Here is a 13,180-nt window from a genome sequence, read left to right on the forward strand (position 1 = left end):
TTGATTCTAAAATGTGTATGGAAATGCAGCCGGCCAAGAAAAATCAGACGACCTTAAAGAAAATGTAACTGGGGGACTTACACCACCAGGTTCCAAAATCTGTTCAAACGTCACAGCGATTAAGACAGCGGGGTGATCGCCAGAGTGGTGTGGGGTGGGGGGCTGTGGCTCCAGAGCCCCCATGCGTGGTTGCTTCGAGGGGTCTTTGCTCAAAGAACTTGGGGGGCATTTCTGCGTTAACTGTGCTTAGACCCAAATTGTCACCGGGAGGCCCAGAGCTGTAGATGTTCCCCCGTGGGTGGCTTGAAAAATGCAAATGAGAAACAGGTCGGTTGTGGTGAGTTGTGTGTTTTTTGTTTTTTGTTTTTTTTTGCTTTTTGGTGGGTTCTGATCAATCAGTTTACTTTTTCTAGAATGCAATTAAAATGCGTTTATAGAAAACATTTTAATTATTTAAATTCCTGCAAGGAAAAGAATGTGTTCTTGCAGGTCTGAGACTTGCCAGCTCTCAGCTCCTTCTTTCCCAGAGAGGCAGCTGCTGGCCTCATGTCCATTTTGGTCACTGTGAGGTTTCGTGGGTACAGTCCTCGCAGGCTACCTTGTGCCACACAAACCGGGAGGGTCGCCTAATGGCGTCACGTGGTGGAGTCCTCAGGGCACTGGGGTTTTCATCTAGTGCGTGTCAAGGTGTGACTCTCTCTCTCTCTCTCTCTCAGCACCATTCTGTCTGCGTCTTCATTCAAAGGAATGAAACCTCTCCTCTCATTTTGTCGCCAATACGAAATGGCCTTTCTATATTTTGACACACTGAATCACCACGTCTGAATCTGTTCCATTACTGATGACAGCCCGTGTTGGAGGAAGACGGATGAGTCATGGCATTTTTCGCTCCCCCGGCTGGCGGTGGGGGCCCCCCCTCCTCTCCCACTCACCCCTCTTTGAAGCTGGGCTCCCGTCATGGGGACTGCCCACCAGGGGCCCTCTGGGGGTAGAAATGCAGATGAAAGGAAAGTTCTGGAATCTCCAGGCCTGTGCTTCTGCAGGCAACCAGAGCACCCTCGACAGGGTGCCCATGGCTGCTGGAGCCTGGAGACAATAGACCTGTCTGCTTCAAGCCCCGGGACACCTAGTGAGCCCCATGTGCCAGAGAGAGCCCAGCTGCGGCCACCCATCTGGCCTGGGACCGCCCAGCCCCACTCCCCGGGGAGGATGTGACCTTTACACACCTCAGCGCCAGGCTCTTCAGCTTCCGTCCTCACTGCACTGGGGCAGCTTCCCCAGGATCCTCGCCTTCCTTATGCTCAGCGGCCGCAGTCTGGTGGCCGGCCGGGCATGCGTGGGAGGCGGCCTAGCAGTGTCTGCGCCGCTGGCCTCGGCTGGACACTTACCGGGCCGGAGGAGAGCTCACCAAAGGCTCGCCTGGACCAGCCCATGGCCTCGCCATCCGGCCCCCTTTTTCCGGGTCACTGGTTGCTTTGCTTTTGCTTCCTTCCAAGTCCACCCCCAGGGAAGCCCCCTGGGACCTCCAGGTGGGGACAGGGTCCTCCCTGTCACCTCTGTTCTCTTGTCCCATCAGACACCAAGTATCCTTTACTGTTGCCCTCAGTCGGTGTCTGCTTCCCGGGCAGACTGGGACCTTGCGGCTTGGGGACCACCTGTCACCCACTTCACACGCCCCTGCCTCAGAGCGCCCACATAACCAGTGAGACCCACACCAGTGAGGCTTTTCCAGAGCAGCGCCCATCCCTGGCAGTGCCTGCCCTCGAGGCTCCGCCCAGGGCCACCCGCCACTCCAGGTTGCCTCTGGCCAGAGCAAGGGGACAGAGCCTGAGAAGCTGTCCTGACAGGAAGGTGGCCCTGGGTGTCTAACCTGGAGCCTGGGGGCCTCGCCTCCAGCCACAGCATGGACTTGGCACCACGGGATGAGCTGCTTAGTCCTTGAGAGGGAGCCCTGTGCTCCCCTGCAGGAAGCCAACTCCCTTCTGGGTGAACGGAGCGCGGCCCCATCCCCAGAGCAGGGGCGGCAGGCTCGCATGGAGAGAGCGGCAGGCCTTGGAGCCGGGCGCTGCTTTTCTATCAGGCGCTTGTTCACATTGGAGCGAGGCTGGGGGCTGGGAGTAGCACCTGGGTCTGGTTCTGCGGACCAGCGGGGCGAGGCTGGGGACTTGTGGGTAAACAGTTTGTCAAGTTGTGGCTTACAAGAGCCGGGAGAATGTCAGGCCGTTCTTCTGGAAAGGCCAGGGGAGGAATCAGCGTCTGGGGTGAGAAATGGGGGGGCCGGCAAGAAGGGGGGGGGTGACTACAGACAGTGGACACCGCATGACAGTCACCCCTGCAAATGTCCAGCCCTGCGGCAGGCGCCCTGCAGAGGGCCCTTGTCCCAAGGATGTAGGTCCAACAGGAGATAGACGTGTAAGTGAGTCCTCAAAACACAGCAGCACAGCCACAGCGGAATGCCACCTCGCACCCTCTGGGGTGTCGGTCACCCACCAAGGGGAGTGACAGGTGGTGGGCAGGCTGTGCCGCTGGCAGGCAGGAAGTGAAAATGAGAGTCCCCTACAGCCAGCTGTTCCCGTCTGAGCGCGCGCCACGAAGAACGGGAAGCGGGGACGTTTGAACACTCACGTCCATAGTGGCATCCTTCACAGTTGTCCAAAGCGACGCGAGGGTCCGTCAAAGCATGAGCAGATAACAACAGCGTCACAGGCCATGGGACATTATCCAGCCATGGACGGAAGGCCACTCTGACACACGCTACAGTGTGGGTGACCCTGCAGGAGCTTGTAGGTGAAGTAAGCCAGGCCCGAAGGTCAAATACCGCGTGCGTCCACTTACCCGAGGTCCTGGTGTCGTCCCGTTCAGAGAGGCGGGAAGTGGGAGGGCGGGCGGGGAACGGTGATGGGGAGTCGCTATTTAATGGGGACAGAGTGTCGGTCTGGGAGAATGAAAACGTTCTGGAAATGGAAGGTGGGGAAGGCCACACGACAGTGAGAATGCACTTTAGGGCCACTGCACTGTGCCCGGAAAGTTACTAAAACAGTCGATTTTATGTCAGATGTATTTTACCACAATTACACTGAACGCAGCCGAGCTCCCCGGGGGGGGGGGGGGGGCGGGGGGCCTGGGGGCTGGGCATCTGCCCGGAAGCAGCAGCCATTCCTGGTGGGTGGGATGGGGGTGGCTGGGGCTGGGCCCACACAGGGTCTAGTGCAAATGAGTGTCTGCGGTGAGGACGGGCCAGTTCCATTATAACCCACCAAGCGCTGACCTCCCCTGTCACGCACCTGCTCTCCGTGGGACCCCAGGACTCAGCCCCTCTGGGGGCCTTCAGACCCCAGAGACAGTGCAGCTGGGGACAGAGGGCGCAGGAAGGGGCCCGCCAGCAGCCCTGTCTGCCTTCAGGCTGGTGGGGCTCCCTGTGCTGAGCTTTGCCTTCCCCATCAGCCCCGCCAGCAGCACTAGGAATGTGGGGTCCGGCTGAGAGGAGGGCACGCAGTCAGCTGGTGTCTGTCATTTCCAGTCATTCCTGTGCTCTGCCCCCGCTGTGAGGGGCCGGGGCCCGGCGGCTGAGCTCCCCGGCAGCTGGGCCCACCGTGTGCCTGCCAGTCTGGGGACAGGGCTCAGGCCTGTCGTGCTGCTCCCACCGGTCAGAACAAGGCTGGCTGACGCCTGTGGCCTCCGTCTGAGGCGAGGCCGTTCCTCGGGATGATGATGATGAAGATGCCCATGGTCCTTCGAGGTGCACAACCCTTTAAAGTTTACACCGCACATGCCCAGTCGGTACCTCATTTCATCCCGACAGCTACGCGGAGGGCTCAAGCATCATCCTTATTTTCCAGGTAAGGCTCAGAGAGGGTCAAGGAACGCGTCGCCTCATTGATCAGCCGTCCAGATGGCACCCACGCCGATGTGACCGACTGCAGGACAGAGCTCAGCCCCCTGCAGTGCGGTTCGTCCTCCAAAGCATGGTGTGACGAAACCTGCCTGCCTGCCTCACGGGCCTGAGAACAGGGACTAGAGCCCCGGTGGCCGGGGCAGGAGGGTGCAAACGTGAAGGGCCATGTGGATGGGACGAAGAGTCGGTGTTGGCATAGTTACGTGGGGCCCTGGTGACTCACTGCGTCTCCCCCGCTGGACAAATTCAGAGGCTGAGTCATCCCCGAACATGGGGAGATGGGGCCCCCTGGACCCCAGAAGTGATTGGTCACTTGTCATTAGCTAGAAAGGGACGAGAATGAGCAACTCTTTCTGAGATGCAATCAAGCGAGTTTCAGCGGAAGCCGCATCGCGGGGGGGCTGGGCCAAGGCCGCAGGGGGTCACTGATTGAGGCTCTTGGGGACAGGCAGGCAGGATGCAGTGTGTTAACAAGTGCTCGCTGGCTGAGGGTGGACTGGCCGCTGGGTCTAGCCTATGCCCCCCCCCCCTCAGGGGCTGGGGTCAGCAGAGCTGATGACCTTGTGGGCACAGACCTGGGGACCCAGAGGTGCCTCCCAGGCTCCTCGGGCTCCAGGAATTCGGCTGAGCATGGGCCCTCGCCTCAGTCCCAGGCTGGGGGAGCAGAGCAGCCAGGGAGTGTCACCCAAGGCTCCTGAACCGGCAGCTCAGGGGGAGGTGTCTCCCAGCGCAGCCACACCAGAATCCCTCTTCTATGGGGACCTGCCCGCTCCCGGTCCTTCCGCTCGGTTATAGCGGAGCCCACGCCCCTCACCCTGAGCTGTTGCAGAGGCGACAGGGAGCCGGGCCTGCCCAGGGAGAGCTCCCTTCCCTGGGTCAGGGTGGGAGGGACCCACGGGGGAAAGCTGCCCCTGCAGTTGGGGCGAGTGGGGATGCTGTGCCTCTCCCCGGGGCAGTTGAGGTGAGTGGAGGGTCTGGTCCGTGATGCCATCAAGACCAGCGGCCTGCAGAGCCAATGACAGCCAGAGACAACCTGAGGGTGTCCCCGTGTGAGCCCCCGAGGCAGCTGTATCTGAGTCTATGTCCCTCCTGGGCTTCCCAGCGTCAGGAGGCGACCAATTTCCTTTTCCTCTTCAAACAGATGGAGCTGGGTTTCTGTCGTTAGCAACTGGTGTTGCAACTAAAAACACACTAGGTATTTTAACTTCTTTAAACCTGTTCTAAACGATGTGTCTCTCTTTTAAATTTCATCATTAGTGCTTGGTAACCATTTATCTTCGAGTCTTTTAATAAAACGTTCTGTGTCCCAGAAAAGCCCTAATTGAGTGGAGAAGCGCTTACGGAAGGCGGCCTGGGGCTGGGGGCCGCTGGCCCTGGAAGAGGGCTTTGGCCAGTGCCTGCCCTCCCCACGCCGGCCCCCGTAGTAGTCGTCGCTCCAGCGACTGTGGGGGTGGCCAACCTCGTAGGCTGTGACGGCGTGACAGCGAAGGAATGATCAAAGCCCATGACGGGCTGTGGGACCCCGTGGGGTAGATGACCCTCACCCAGCCAGGGGCAAGAAATGGGCACAGATCCACCTATCACCTCTCAGGCACCCGTGGGTCAGGCACCAGGCTGGGCCCCTAGATTCAACGGGTCTTTTCAAGCTGCACAGCTGGGTGGCAGGCGGGTGTCCCCGTCCCTGTACTGCTTCTGAGAACACTGGTGTCTTCAGCTAGCCCGTGGCAGGGCAGGGACTCAGTCCCCACCGCTCTGCCTTCTTTCACGTCCCTCTGTGGGTTCAAGGGTCACCTGTCATCTCCTCTGGTCCCTGTGACGTCTCCGGGAGGCAGCAGGGGAAGAATGCTCTTCTCTGCTTACAGATGGAGGCTGAGGGCTTGTCCAAGGGCACGGGAGGCCCTGGGACCCCAGTCTCCCCACTCACCTGCTGGGGGTTGAACTGGGTCTCCCCGAAGGCATGTTGATGTCCTAACCATGGTGACCTTATTTGGAAATAGGGTCTTTGCAGAGGGAACCAATTTAGGATGAGGTCGTGCTGGAGTAGGGGGGCCCCTAACCCAATACAGCCACCATCCTTCTGAGAAGAGAGGGGCGACACAGACCCACAGAGGGAGGTCTGCGGGGAGAGGGAGGCAGAGGTTGGAGTGATGTAGCCTCATGCCAAGGAGCGCCGGGGGCCACCAGGCGGGAGAAGAGGCAGGAAGGGTCTTCCCGCAGAGCGTACGGAGGGAGCACAGGCCTGCTGTTACCTTGATGCTGGGTTTCTGTCTTCCAGAACAGAGACGATGCATCTTGGTTGTTTGAAACCCCCTGTTTGTGGGACTTTGCTGGGGTCGCTCTGGAACATGAACACACTTGGCGAGCTCAGCGTGACCCACTGCCCAGAACGCCTGGGATGGAGCAGAGCTGCCCAGCCTTCCCACGTGGCGTGGGCGCACGCAGTCGTGACAATAGAGCCTTCGGTGGCTGAGTGCCAGGTGAGCGCACGACCCCTTGAAGAGCAGGCGTCCCTGCTGCCCCATCGCGGGCACTGAGAGCACCTCCCTGAGCAGCCCCCCGGAAGGACATGTCCCAGCTGCACGCAGGGGGCCAGGAGCGCAGGCTTGCTTTAGGAGGCAGGTGGTCGTGACCTCAGGGAGTGCTCGGATATCCACTAAGCAGACATCCACGCAGGGGCAGTCAGGCAGGAAGGGCTACCCCAATGGCTGGTTTGCGTCCCAAACAAATGTGCCATGGGCACGGGGCACCTGGCAGGAGACAGAGGGCCCCTCCCCGGTGAAGGGAGGCTCAGACGACCTCTCTGTACAGCTCTGCACTGCCGGTCCCAGGTCCCAGGTGCCGGGAGGAGTCTGTGAACTTGGGCTGCCCCAGGGAACAGGAGGGGAACCTATCAGCGGTGTTCTTTGAAGGAAGGTGGGAGGTAGGTGCCGGGACCCACCTTCCCTTCACAGAGGCGCAAACTGAGGCTCAGAGGGCGAGGGACACACCTGAGGTCCTGCAGCTGGGAGGCGGTCCCATGGGAACCACCGTGGGAAGCCACTCAGGACCAGCACGCAGCGGCGGTGGCTGCGCTGGGCCCTTCGCTCAGGCATTAATTTACCCCCACGGGTTCAGGGGGCCGACCGAGCACACGAGGAAGCAGCTGGTCACCAGTCCTCACAGAGGAGAAGACAAATCCGGGAGCTTGCCCGGGGGGGCAGGTCAGAGCGGGGGGGGGGGGGTGGCGGGGAAGGAGGCGGGGCGAGGAGGGGAGCTGTGCCCCACTGGGGCAGCCTGGGGCCCTCAGCCCCTCCGTCCCCCTTCCTTTCTCCCCCCTCCATTCCTGCTGTGAACACTTTCTTCGCAGTCCCTGGGTGCCAGCTCCGTGCCTAGTGCCCTGTGTACAGTGACGGCGTCTGCCCTCTGATGATGCGTGACCGTCGGGTTCCAGCCTCGGGGGGAAGCAGTGTTCTGCCGGGGGGTGGTCCCACCCCAGTCCCCGAGAGGATGGCCCATGGGGGCCGGCCGGTCGCGTGAGTCACGTGAGGAGCCAGGGCTCGGCTCTGTGTGACCCACCAGAGAGGGACGGACGCTCACAGTGAGCAGTCACATGGTGTCTAACATCCAGGTTACGGTAAGCATTTAAAAATGCTTTTCCTTAGCGTTAAGCTTCCACAGCGGACACCCACTGAGGTGAGTCCTTCAGCATGCCAGGGACTGTGGCTGGTGCCCCCCTCAAGTCCCCACTCGGTTCTTACAGCTCTGGCGGTAGGTGTCCCCCCCACCCCATCCCACCCCAGTAACAAATGAGGGAACAGGACCTAGAGAGGTGAAGACACGCTGGAGGCAGCTGGGGCCCCTGCCGGGTGCCTGTGTCGTACCCATCTGGGTGCCATGCCACTGTCCTCAAAGCAGCATGGCTGGGCGGCCGCGCCACGTGCCACCCTCTGACACTGGCGCTTCCTGTCCTGGCTTGTTCCATTTGGAGTCATTCTCCCAGGGCTGAGGGCTGTGCCTGCGGGACTGTGAGCCCCAGGGGTGGAAAGGCCTCAGTGGGTGCCCTCCCACTCACCGGCGGGTGCGTGAGTGGGACGTGGTCTCAAGTCCTGACTCAGCCCCTTACCAGCCCTGGGACCTCTTGCCATCCACCTTAGGGCAGGGGCGCCCCGCCGGAGGAGACACGGCAGGCTGTTCCCAGACCCTGCTCCTTGAGTTCCCGGGCGGGCGCCCTTCCCGGCCTCCTTGCAGCTCCGCGTGGCCCCGTGAGCGATGAGTGCCAGCCGATGGGACGACAGGGAACAGATGGGCACAGTTCCGGCATCAGGGACCGGAAGGGAGAGGTATGCACACACTCCTGGCTGAGCTCAGGGATGGGGCGTGGGTGCAGGTGAGCCGCGCGTGGCTCTGGGGTGGGTCCCCAGGTGTGTCCTGGAGAAGTACAAAGTCCTTATTTTCAGGGCAGTGAGGTGCGGGCTTTCTTTGACATCGTTTGTGTTGGTTGGGGCGGCCGAGGATGCATACATTTCTGAAAACGCCTCCAATGGTGGCACTGATCAAATCAAATGCTTTCTAGTTTTATTCCCCAAATACACAGACGATTCTCACTGCAGATAATGTTGCCAGCCGCCTGGGCCCGAGCAGCTGAACAATCTGATGAGAGAAAATTGGTTATCTGCCAGTGGAGGGAGGGGCAGAGGCGGGGAGTTGGGGACCCTGCCCCATGTGAGAGCAGGTCCCATCTGTCCCCTTCACCTCCCTCTTTTCTAAGGTGGCAGTGGCAGAGGCAATGGGGGTGGATTGGAGGGTTCCGTCCCCGCTGGCATTGTGCACAGATCTGTGAGGACACCCAGGTCGCTGCCAAGTGCCTTCCTACAGCTGCCTCTGTCCCTGGGCAGCCCCCAGGGAGGAGCTGGGCTGATGGGGTGAAATGCCATCCAGCCTTCTCAGCAGAAGGGGCTCTGCCAGGGCCAGCCCCCACCAGCCCACAGCAGCCCTGTGACCCCACCCCAAGCTCCCTGCCCTTGTTGCCCGTTTGGAGGAGAGGTGGCCAGAGGGGATCTGTGGGAGCCAACTTGCGGCCCCCCCAGGCTCTCTGCACCAGCCCCTGCCCCAGTGACAGACAGTAAGAGTGTCTGCTGCGCTTTTCCTGCATGCGGCCCCAGCCAGGCTGCACATCTTCTCGGTGGATTTGGCTCTCCCCCCATTTCCCAGGCAAGCATGTTTCCTTGCCTGCGGCCCCCCATCTGGTAGCTGGTCAGAGCTGAGCAGACTCCCCTCTGCCCCCTGCGCTGAGCACTTGATCTTGACCTTGACATTGCTATGCTTGTTCTTCCTCTTTGTACAGAGGAGCCACCCTTCTGACTGCCCCCAGGGCCAGGCTCCTCCCAGGACTGACCTGGGGTCTCAGGACCTGCTGAAGGGTCCTTGCGGGAACCTTGGGATGGAGGAAGCCAACCTGGCTGACTCGACTCCCAGCACCTGGACACCGACCTTCGGGAAGTCATCCCCCTCTGCAGGCCCCTCTGCGGGTTTCTCTGTGCGCAGGGCACGGAGAAGTCGGGATGGCCTCTAGCCCCTGGCTCTCTCTGCCTGCAGCAGGGTCTGGGTGAGGCAGAGGCCAGTCCTGAGAAGGCAGACAGCTCCTTCCAGAAGCTTCTCAACAGCAGTAGCCGCCACAAAGCACGGTCCCTCTGGGATGGCAGGCAGGGCTGACAAGCCATGGCCACACCCCTCCTTCACGGGTGGCTCCTCACCTGCGCCCTCTGATGCCACCAGCACGCCCAGAGCCACCTGAATGAAGGCCATGCCCACTGTCCCTCCCCAGAAACAAGAGCCCCTTCCTCCCGTCTCCTCGTGCCCGTAGCCCAGATGGCAGCGACGGTATCTCAGGTGTCTGAGGTCACTGAACGCCACTCGCTCTCCCTGCTCATGAGAGAACTGAGCTCAGGCAGGTGGTGACTTGCCCAGGGTCTCCCAGAACTGGTGACAGAACCACCCGGAAGTTCCACCGCCTCGGGCGGGCCGCCCCAGCTCCCATGAGCACCCGTGGCTGGGTCGGTGATGGCAGCGTGCTCTGGCCCGTCGCTGGCCCGTCCGCGCCGGCACCCTCCCTCCACCGACCGGCCTGTCGGCGTTGGTTTCCCTGAGGCTCCCGCACCTGTCCTGAGCCCTGGAGGGGCCCGAGTGTCTGGGCCCCTCAGGGACAGGGTGCCAGCTTCATCCTGCCTCCCACCTGGTAGAGGAAGGTCAAAGAGCTTGATGCCCGTAGGCTGCCTGGAGGAGGCAGGGCAGGCGCCCCACTGGGGACAATTTGCTGGACAGCAGAGCTGCCTGATGAGACATTTTGGTGCCCAGAAGGGCTGTACTTTTTGGTGAGTTCCCATAGAGTCCCATGAAGCCCCTTCCCCCACCGCCCAGCTCTGTGGTCCTCAGGCAGCTGGCAGCAGGGCCCCTTTAGAGGCTGCCTCCCTGGGTGTGGGGCTCCCAGGAGGTTCCTACCCCACCCCACCCCTACCGCAAGCTGCTCAGGCTGCCTTTGCCACACCTACCCAATTCTCTCTCCAGTGGAAGGGAAACTAGCAAAGGAAAGGTCCCAGAACTCTCAAAGGCTTTGGGCTCCGGGCAATTGGGCAGCTGGGCGGGGAGGTGGCCGGAGTGTGCTGGGAGAGGCCACTCAGGGAAGGGACGGTCACAGGCAGACTTTTCCACCATGTCCTTCTCCCCATCGCCGTGGGTGCCCAGGTGACAGGTCCCTTGGGGCAGGGGTTCACGCGGCCCCCTGGGAAGGTGCCTGGCGTGATGGCGACACCTGTGGCTCCTTCTAGAAGGCAGATGCCCGTGACCGAGCCGTGTCCCTGCTGAGGGCCCCCAGAGCAGAGGGGAGAATAGAGGCGGGCCGCTGCTGGTGCTGGCGGGGGTGGGGGGTGGGTGGGCACCATGTGCCTAGACTCACCCGAGCAGCAAGCAAGGGGGTGAGCGGCAGCGTGCCCCGCCCTGGGGACCCCCACGTTCTTGGGGTCAGGGCCAGAGACCCCGTGCTGCCTGCCTGTGACCTGCCTCCTGAGTCAGGCCTTGCAAAACAGGCTGTGGCCAGTGGTCACTGTGTTCTCAGGAGCTGTGGCCTGCAGTCACGCAGGACCTGGGCCACCACCTGTGCGTCACCGCCAGACACCCGAGCACCAAGTTCCCTTTCAACAGAGATGACTAAGGTGTAGCCGCTGGCATCCTGCTGAGGACCGGTTCCACCCCCATGGCGCCCCCCTTACTCATTTCCCAGAAACAAGGACCGTAGGTCTCCTGACAGCCATCCCTGATCAGAGGGCATTGTTCTTTTGCAAACACCTGTACCCTGGACTCATCCCCCTGAGGGTCTGCTCCACACCCTTAAAAGTCCCTGTGTCCTTTCCCGTGGGGCCGCAGTCCGCTCGGACTCAGCCCGCCTGCTCGGACATCCCTCAGTAAAGGCTTTGAACTGGTCCCCCCGACTCCTCTTTTCTTCCGGGCACACACCTCACACTTGGGGCCAGTGGTTAAAGGAGCAAAGAGCCCACCCTTGAGGAGCAGACCCCCAGGGCACCCCTGGACTCACTCGCAGACGGGGTTTCACAGCTGGCAGACGGCTGCAGGGGCCTGGGCAGCGCCAGGCCTGGCCGAGAACAGTGCACACGTGCATGGCCCTCACCGACACCCCGTAGCCAGTGCCCAATGGCAAGAAATATTGAGGGGCGGGGGGGGCGAGGCCTGGGGGTCAGCAGCAGGTTCCTTAAGTTGACATCAAATAAAGCTGGCCACATCACCTCCCTGGGAAGTCCATCAGCCTCCGTGTGCGCCCAGCCGGGGGCGGTGCCTGGCTAGAAGGAGCCGGAAGGGCAACTACTGCTGTCAGACACACAGCACACTCACCTACACATGTGCACAGACATCTACACACACACCCCCATGCAACACTCATGCACACACTCATGCACACCCATACACACATGCATACACTTTCACTCATGGATGCATCTACCCATGTGCACACACATCTACACACATGCACACACATCTACACACATGCACTCACAATCACCCAGGCACACATTCACCCATGCACACACACTTAAACACACACACATTTTTAAGAATCTAGGTCAGGGAAGTGCAGGGCTGAGCAGAGATTTTGCAAGATCAGACTGGTCAAGCACGTGGGGGCCTGGGTGGGCAGCCCCTGGGGGGGGAGCGGGGGCTGAGCGGAGAGGGTTCCTCGGGAGCCTGCAGACGGGGTGCAGAGCTCCCCTCCCTGGGCGGAGCTGCTCTGGAACAAGCTGAGGCCTTGTGGCTGCCAGCCTCCTTGCAGCCCATCCTCCGCTGTGTGTCCCCGTCCTTGAGCTCTCCCGGAGCACCCCCTTCCTGCTGTGCCCAAGGGACAGGGATCAGATCTGGAGGAAGCAGTAAAGAAGCTGTCCCCAGCCCAGGCCCTCCCCACCCCTCAGACAAGGCAGCGTCTGAGAAAAGTCTGGGGCGGCCCACGGCGGGGCTGCTGGATGCCAGTCCCTCCCCGGGGGAGCCCGGCCCTTCTGCCCTGCCCTCTGACCCCTAGGCCTCTAGGTGCTTCTTCAAGGCCATGCCTAGCATGTCCTGCCCCCAGGCCCCTGAGCCCAGACCCCTGAGCCTGGAGTGCTTGCCAGGAATAGCTGCCTCCTGCCCCTTGACATGCCTCCAATGATGAAGAGCCCAGCCTGCTGGCTGCAGTGTTTATCCTCCAGAGTCCCAGCCCTGGAGAGTAGCACTATTTGCAATGGGCGGACTCTCACTCAAGGCTGAGTGTGAACTACGACCTCAGGCAGCGCAGAGGGCATGAGAAGGCAGGTCCCAGAAGGCTGCCCCAGGGAGTCCTGGAATAGGCTAGGGTGAAGGTGAGGCAAGCCCAGGGGAGTCTGGAGCTTCGGGGCTGTGAGCCCTCACGGCCACCCCAGAAGTAGGGCTCACAGAGGGGAACTGGGTGGGGGTTAGATTGTAGGTGAGCAAGTCCACATTCAAGCCCCACGGGCCACTTGACAGAAGCAGGTGGCCTCTCCTTTGGGCGCAAGGGTCTTGTAAACCAGGTCAACCAAGGGCACGTGTGACTCCACCTGTGTTTCTAAGCAACACTCAAGTTCATGCGCAGCCCCATGGTCTGTGCGGCGGAAATCCGAGCCAGGGGCCTCCGTCCAGGGCCACGCCCGGCCCGGCTGGAGCCAGCTGCGGCCTGCAGAGGGTAAAGGTGCTGCCCGTGCTCCCAGCTCTTACGTGGGGTGCTGCTCTGGTGTGGATGCTGCGGTGTGC

Source organism: Furipterus horrens, unplaced genomic scaffold, assembly GCF_987537825.1.
Source record: "Furipterus horrens unplaced genomic scaffold, mFurHor1.1.pri manual_scaffold_6, whole genome shotgun sequence".
NCBI classification, from domain to species: Eukaryota; Metazoa; Chordata; class Mammalia; order Chiroptera; family Furipteridae; genus Furipterus; species Furipterus horrens.